The sequence below is a fragment of the Bubalus kerabau genome, chromosome 8 (genome assembly GCF_029407905.1).
Source record: "Bubalus kerabau isolate K-KA32 ecotype Philippines breed swamp buffalo chromosome 8, PCC_UOA_SB_1v2, whole genome shotgun sequence".
Lineage (NCBI taxonomy): Eukaryota > Metazoa > Chordata > Mammalia > Artiodactyla > Bovidae > Bubalus > Bubalus kerabau.
In genome coordinates, this window is record NC_073631.1 from 75,001,333 (window position 1) to 75,009,186 (window position 7,854).

Genomic DNA, 7,854 nt, shown 5'->3' on the forward strand with positions numbered 1-7,854 from the left:
CCCCTCTTACTTCTGTGTCATAGCCAGAGCTCCCTTCTCTAGGAGCTCTTGGTCACCAGGAAAGCAATGATCTTGCTTCCTAATGCTCCTTGTTTAGGAGGAATTGCCCTCTTCACAATCACCCAGCTGCCAGACATTCTCCCCTGCCTTCAGAAATGCCTTGCCTAGGTAGGTCATTCTTCCTTTACAAATAAAGCCAGCAAAAAGAGGTAGTGTGTCTCAGCTCTTATCCCCCTGCCCTTGCTCCTCCCTCTGCATCCTTTTGGACCCCACAGTTCCTCTGAGATTGAGTAATCCATCTTCCTCCTCTCAACCAAACACGACAGGGACAAAATTATGAATGTCTGAAAAGCCATAGCCTTTTCCCCCCTGTCAAATGCATGAAAGTCTTGTTGCCAGTATGACATTCTCCAATCTCTCTCTGCCTCCCATCCCCACTTTATTGTGCATCCTGGGCTCATGAGCAGAGGAAGCTCATGAAAATTCACACTGAAAAGGAAAATAGAAGAAAAAATAAAAACAGGTTTTAAAATGATGGGTAGTGTCGACAAAGGAAAAGAGAATCATGTAGGTTTTATGAAGTTTTTGTTTAAGAGTTGAGGGAGTGGAAAGAGAGTTTTGGGATTTAGCAGTAGTCTGTATAGAATTCATTGAGAATGGCTGAGAGAGAGAGAGGAGAGGGGAATGGAGAGGAAGAGAGAGAAAGAGAATAAGAAACAGAACATTTATAAAGGGTTTGCTGCATTAAGAAAATACTTCCCTGGCAGTCCAGCGGTTAAGATTTCACCTTCCAATGCAGGGGTTGTGAGTTCGATCCCTGGTCAGGAGCTAAGATCCCACAAGCCTTGTGGCCAAAAAATGAAAACATAAAACAGAAGCAATAGTGTAACAAATTCAACAAAGACTTTAAAATGGTCTGCATCAAAAAAAACTTAAAAAAAAAAGAAAGAAAATACTTCTTCTAGAGACTTGAGTAACGGTTTAAAGTACTGTTCATGACTTTATGATGGCTACATATCTTTCAATATGTTTCAGCACCAAGTTGCTCACAGACACATCTGCTTATATCAATAAACTGGGGACAGTGACTTACATGAAGGTGGCCTTTTCCCTAGACTGTGTTCCTACATGTTCCTTCTCTGCCCCTGACCTATACAAGCATTTATGTATTGATCCATTTTATCCTCCCCCAAGATATAAATAGCTGAATCCAAGGTGGCACTAGTGGTAAAGAATCCACCTGCCAATGTAGGGGATACATGTTTGATCCCTGGATCAGGAAGATCCCCCAGAGAAGGAAATGGCAATCCAGTTTAGTACTCTTGCCCGGGAAATCTCATGGATGAGCCTAAGTCGCTTATTCTTGCCTCAGACATACTAGAGTTTTTTTTTAAGTCCCCATTACTTGGGAGGATGGGTGTTGCCTCTCTCACTTTAGAAACTCCTTCTCTCCCTTCTGACCCAAAAGTCCCCCCCTTGCAATCAGCATGGTGATGAAGTGAAGTTACTCAGTCCTGTCCGACTCTTTGCAACTCCATGGACTGTAGCCTACAAGGCTCCCCCATCCATGGAATTTTCCAGGCAAGAGTACTGGAGTGGGTCATCATTTCCTTCTCCAGGGGATCTTTCCAACCCAGGGATTGAACCCAGGTCTCCTGCATTGATGGCAGATGCTTTACCATCTGAGCCACCATGCAATAGCTGCCAGGAAAATAAGGCAAGGATGGTGGGGCAGGAGATGCTGGAGACCAAGTGGGAAGGGAAGTTATTAGGTTCTTTGGGGAGATATCCTCAGGGTTAACTTCAGTATCTGTAAATGAATAGACTCAGAAAATTATTTTTCCTTAAAGTTATGATTAGCAAGGGGAAACATTACTCTGTAAAAGTCTAGTTTTCCTGGAAGCCACAGGAAAAAAAGGTTTGGGAAACATACAAGCATGTGGTGTTCCACATACTCCAAAGACCTATTTTAGAGCATTTTCTATCTGTGAAGTCCTTAAACTCTCTCCCAATTCTTAACCAGCAATGTCAATTAAGTGGATAATGAAGACAGGCAGTACCACAAAATTTCCATCAAAAGGCAATTCAGTGCTTTCATAACAGCAGGGATAGCTACTAGTACTTAGAAATCAGAAGTGGCTCATCTATCTTCAGGGATAATTTATATGACTTGGATGACATGAAATTTAACACAGATCTATCCAAAAGGATGGTGATTTAATACTCCAGATTTAAAAAAAAAAAAAGTAAGGCTTTGCTACCATTAGGTGAATTTCACTTCACGCCATTTTATTTTCATTTGAAGAAAAATCTGTTTAAAAAATAATTTTAAAACTTTTTTTTTCAATGGTGGGCAGAACCCTAAGTTCAAACATCTGGCCAGAGTTAAGCCTCTATGCTTCCAGTAAGAAGACCAAAGGAGACTTGTGACTGTGAAACAAAGAATTGGATCCAAACTGTCCCTAGGAGATGAAGCCATGGAAAGATGAATTTTTTATTGCTTACCTACAAGTTCTGGACATGAGATGCAAACAATTTCCTCCTTGCAATTCTATAAGAAAGAAAACTGCCATGGCTATCAGTTTCTCTTGAGGATCCTTACCCTTAGCACCCGATTGGCCCCAGGAAATACCTGGCCACAGAAAAACCCTCTGCCCCAATGCTCAACAACCTTCCCCTTTTGAAATTCCCCTAACTTTTGCTTGCCCTCTTGCGCCAACCAAGACTATCAGATATACTTAAAGATCAAACAGAAAGTTTCCCCAACTTTCATTTCCAGTCAGATGTTGTCTCAATGTTTCCTCTTTTTATTCATTAAAACTTACTTTTCTTTCTAACATCCTTGAACCCCTGTGGAAATGAAAGGACAGCAGATGGATGCTCTTGCCAAAAATTTATGAAAATACAGCCTTTGATTTTTTGTTTTTGTTTTTGTCTCAGGCTTAGTTTTTCTTTTACACCTGTCAGCAGGGGCAGTGTTACTCTCAAAGTATTGAAGAGTAATAGGAAGTTCAGTGGGACTAGTGATTGTCCAGAGCCACACAGGGAAGCTGGAATTTGGACCCAGCTCTGTCTGCCCCCAAGTCATGCATTTTCTCTTACCAATACAAAGTACGTAGGCCTGGACTCTCAATGCCTTGGACTGTCTGTTTGCATCATCAAGGCTACACATGATGTGCATTTGAAGTTGATTTCACTTATGACACAATATTGAGATAAAAGAGGGATATGGGACAACGTTTGATTTGTTCAACTCAGAATCCTATAGCTATGGCTGAATCTGGACTCCTCCAGGGATGTTCCCCAAGACAATCAGAATTCCGCATCGGACTCACCTGGAAATATTTTTAAAGCCCTTATTCTGAGTCTGTAGGTCTGGGCTGAGACTGAGATCCTGCATGTCTGATAAAGTGCCCAGGTGAAACCAATGCTGCAGGTCGAAGGCATCAGGTCATCATTCACAACCCTGGCCACATATCAGAATCACCTGGCAGCCTTTTAAACACTACTAAAGCCCAGGCCCAGGGCCCTCATTTCTGATTTGATTACCTGTGTGGATCATAACCAATTGTGGAAAATTCTGAAAGAGATGGAAATACCAGACCACCTGGCATGCCTCTTGAGAAATCTGTATGCAGGTCAGGAAGCAACAGTTAGAAACTGGACATGGAACAACAGACTGGTTCCAAATAGAGAAAGGAGTATGTCAAGGCTGTATATTGTTACCCTGCTTATTTAACTTATACGCAGAGTACATCATGAGAAATCCTGGACTGGATGAAGCACAAGCTGGAATCAAGATTGCTGGGAGAAATATCAATAACCTCTGATATGCAGATGACACCACTCTTATGGCAGAAAGTGAAGAAGAACTAAGGAGCCTCTTGATAAAAGTAAAAGAGGAGAGTGAAAAGGTTGGCTTAAAGCTCAACATTCAGAAACCTAAGATCATGGCATCTGGTCCCATCACTTCGTGGCAGATAGATGGGGAAACAGTGGAAACAGTAGCTGACTTTATTTTTTGAGGCTCCAAAATCACTGCAGATGGTGACTGCAGCCATGAAATTAAAAGACACTTACTTCTTGGAAGGAAAGTTATGACCAATCTAGACAGCATATTAAAAAGCAGAGACATTACTTTACCAACAAAGGTCCGTCTCGTCAAGGCTATGGTTTTTCCAGTAGTCATGTATGGATGTGACAGTTGGACTATAAAGAAAGCTGAGCACCAAAGAATTGCTGCTTTTGAACTGTGGTGTTGGAGAAGACTCTTAAGAGTCCCTTGAACTGCAAGGAGATCCAACCTGTCCATCCTAAAGGAGATCAGTCCTGGGTGTTCATTGGAAGGACTGATGTTGAAGCTGAAACTCCAATACTTTGGCCAGCTGATGCGAAGAGCTAACTCATCTGAAAAGACCCTGATGCTGGGAAAGATTGAAGGCAGGAGGAGAAGGGGCAGACAGAGGATGAGATTGTTGGATGGCATCACTGACTCAATGGAGATGAGTTTGAGTAGACTCTGGAAATTGGTGACGGACAAGGAGGCCTGGCTTGCTGTGGTCCATGGGATCGTGAAGAGCTGAACACGACTGAGCGCTGAACTGACTAAACTGAGTGGGCGTTGGGCGTAGGCACCAACACTCTAGAATCCTTTCAGCAGACAGGCATGAGAACCACTGCTGAAGAGCTTTAAGGTAATTAACTCTGGCACATTCCACTTAGATAAGAAAGGATGAGATGGCTGCACAGAAAATGAGAAGCTTCATTGGTGCCTGTATTTTTCTGTTCAAGTTAAGGTAGCCTTTGTTTTCTGTAACTGTATTCAGTTTAAATGCTTGTGTATTAGTAACAACATTTTAAAATATGTTTTCTCATCAGGAAGCTGGTTTTTCTCTGTGGTCCCAGCAACCAGCAAAACTGAGTGATAAGGTTTAGTGCACCAGGAAGATGGGACAGGACTGCCCAAATCAGAGAAGTCCATGGACTAAGGACAGAAAGGAAGGCTATCCCAGGGTGCAGTAGGGGGAGGGTGGGGAAAGACAAGAAGGGTAGGAGAAGCCCAGCAGTTGAAAAAGAAAGCATTTCAGAGGAGAACAAGAAGGAAAAGTTAAGAAACCATTTGTCCCTGATCATGTCAACAGAAAAGACCAGGAGCTTACCACTGGGTGGACTTTGACAGCAGATAACAGGATGCCCCATAACTATGGAGATAAAGGACATCCCCGCAGAGGTAGAGAAACCCAGAGGACCACACAGATCCCAGCACCTGGATCTCCAGCCTCTCTCTGTCTCCAGACACCATTTTCGCTGGAAAAAGGCAGGGGAGGGAAATTTTAAAAACCGATATAGATCATTTAATTAAAGGAGACATTTTGATTTTTTAAAAAAGACTAAGTATCTTCATATGGCAAAGTTAAGTGTCTTTGGCCATCCGACCACCCTCAGCAAAGAGAAGGCAGGTTTGTTCCCAGAACACTTAGAAGAAATAAAGGATACTGCTTTTCTCTGGAGCATGATTAAGTTGTCTTTCTCTGTGAATTGTTGACCCTACATACTGGGCAAAGAACAAAGTCCCACATTTCCTCAATGGGACATAAAGGGAAGCAGGAGAAAGATCTTTCTAGTAAAAAAATACAGACAATAATTGCTGTGTCTGCTGGATACTGCACCGAAGTACACATATCAAAATGCTTTCTAAAATCTGGCCAGGTAGAGAAAGTAGCTTCTTGGTTATTTGTGAATTTGGTAGGAAAAGGGATGTTACATTACTTAATAGCCAAATCAAGTATCCTAAAGAAGTCCTTTCCACACCTTCCACAGCTTCTTAGGTCACTATTTGGTTTTTATCTCCCCTTGCCTCCCCTGTACACTTACCCACTACCCTTTCAGGCCTCCAACCCCTCCCAAGATAGGATCATTAAGAAGAAAGTTCTCAAAAGGACATAGGCTCTTTAGTATATACCTGGAGACTATATTGAGAAGCCACCAATCTAAGCAGTAGAAACTCATTTAAAGTGTTCTCTTGTATTAAGCAGTTCCTTCTATTTTCTGTATCCTGCTGCTTTGACATCTAGGGCCTTGCTGACCCTGGACAAACTGCCTTTCCCAGAGCTAGCCAGTTCCTACAGAGAGTAAATAGCTCATCTCTGAGTATGTCTTTCATATGCAAACCAACCAATTCAGAGTCCACACCTCAAACTACCTCCTCTATTGGCTTTCAAACCCTAATCATTCCAGGCCAAGTACCAGAAAACTAGGGACAGTCCTTATGCCCCAGTTGCTGTGGTTGTTTAGTTGCTAGATTGAGTCCTATTCTTTTGTGACCCCTTGGACTGTCCACGGGATTTTCCAGGCATTTCCTTCTCCAGGGGATCTTCCCAACTCAGGAATCAAACCTGTGGCTCCTGCCATGTCTCCTGCATTATAAGTGGTTTCTTTACGGCTGAGCCACCAAGGAAGCCCTCTATGCTCCAGAACCCTCCAAAATTATTCAAACTAGCCAATCCTAAACCTGCTTATCTGCCTTGCCCATTCCTTCCCATGCAGACCATAATAAAGGTTTTCCCCTCACTCCTACCTCCTGACTAACCCTGGTGCTTCCTCATGCCCCTGTGTGTCCTGCCATACCTCCTATTTCTAGGAAACTGTGAGTAAACCTTTTCCTTCATGACAGTCACTTCTGTGTATGCATGTCTTACCACACCTGATTACAATAAATCCTAGGTACCCTTGTAACACTTTGTTCTGTTACCATTCCCCAGGCCAGACCAGAAAGGGCCACATGCCTCATCCCTCCTCCTTAAGAATGCACAGCCTCTCCACCTCCAAACCCCCATAGAGGAAAACCAAATGCCGACTGATGGACTGGGAGAGAGAACGGAGAGGAGTCAAGAAACGACGGCACCTCCTTTTAAAATGGTACTGAAAGAGGAAAGAGAGTCAAAATTTAAAATGACCCTTTTCTCCACATTCTGGGAAATTATGTGAAAACTAAAGATAGAGGAGGCACAGTGAACACAGCAGCTTTTCCACTGCTGTGGGGGATTTAGGTCTAGGAGTCCAATCTCAGGAATAACCATTACGAATTCTTACGAAGTCCTAAAGGCTACTAGATTTTCATAATAAAATATTGGATACACACACACACACATATATATAAGAATGATAAGATTGAAGAGGAAAGAGAATAAACAGGCAAGAAAAGCAATTGGCTTAGTGTAGAATGAGAGGCAACTCAAACAATAAAGCAAAGAATTTTTGGTAACATCCTTTTTGTTCCTCATTCAGGCTTGATCTTCTAATTGCAAAAATTCCCCTGCTTCACCCATCCCACTATCACAGCCCCTGGATTGCACACCATAAACAGTACTTCCCTGCCCTTTCAAAAAGTCAAAACAAAGGGGTTAAAGTTATTTCACTACCACTTACAAAGACTCCCCAGCCCTCTGAGATTTCCTTACTAAAGCTTCTGCTTACTCACCACATAGCTAAAGCTTAATCTGGTTACATGGCATTTTAATGTGGTATTTTACCATTTACAAAGCACTTTCGTTCCTATCACCTCACTGGATTCTCCCAACAATCCTGTGAGGTCAGCAGGAATTAATTTTCTGATAAAATCCCTCTCTGTTCATCAATCCTTCAATATCAAGGAAACCTCAGCAAAATTTCATTATTAGAACACGGTGAATACTAATGGGATTCAAATCCTTTTGAAGCTATTTCCATCAATCCTCTCAAGCTTCTCTCTAGACAGCCAAACAGAATTCCCTTCAACAGGGGCTGAATCCTGACATGAAACTTTGGACAGTGGAACTTATTCTAGCACCATTGTGTATATAATACCTAGATAAA

At 42.3% G+C, this 7,854-nt stretch overlaps 1 long non-coding RNA gene across 1 annotated transcript; it reads left to right on the forward strand.

Annotated features, from left to right (window-relative positions):
• Positions 1-1,739: 1,739 nt before the first annotated feature.
• Positions 1,740-7,150, forward strand: LOC129659350 (uncharacterized). The gene is made up of 2 exons (XR_008718017.1): positions 1,740-4,694; positions 6,762-7,150. It is a non-coding gene; the product is annotated as an uncharacterized LOC129659350 (long non-coding RNA).
• The last annotated feature ends 704 nt before the right edge of the window (positions 7,151-7,854 follow it).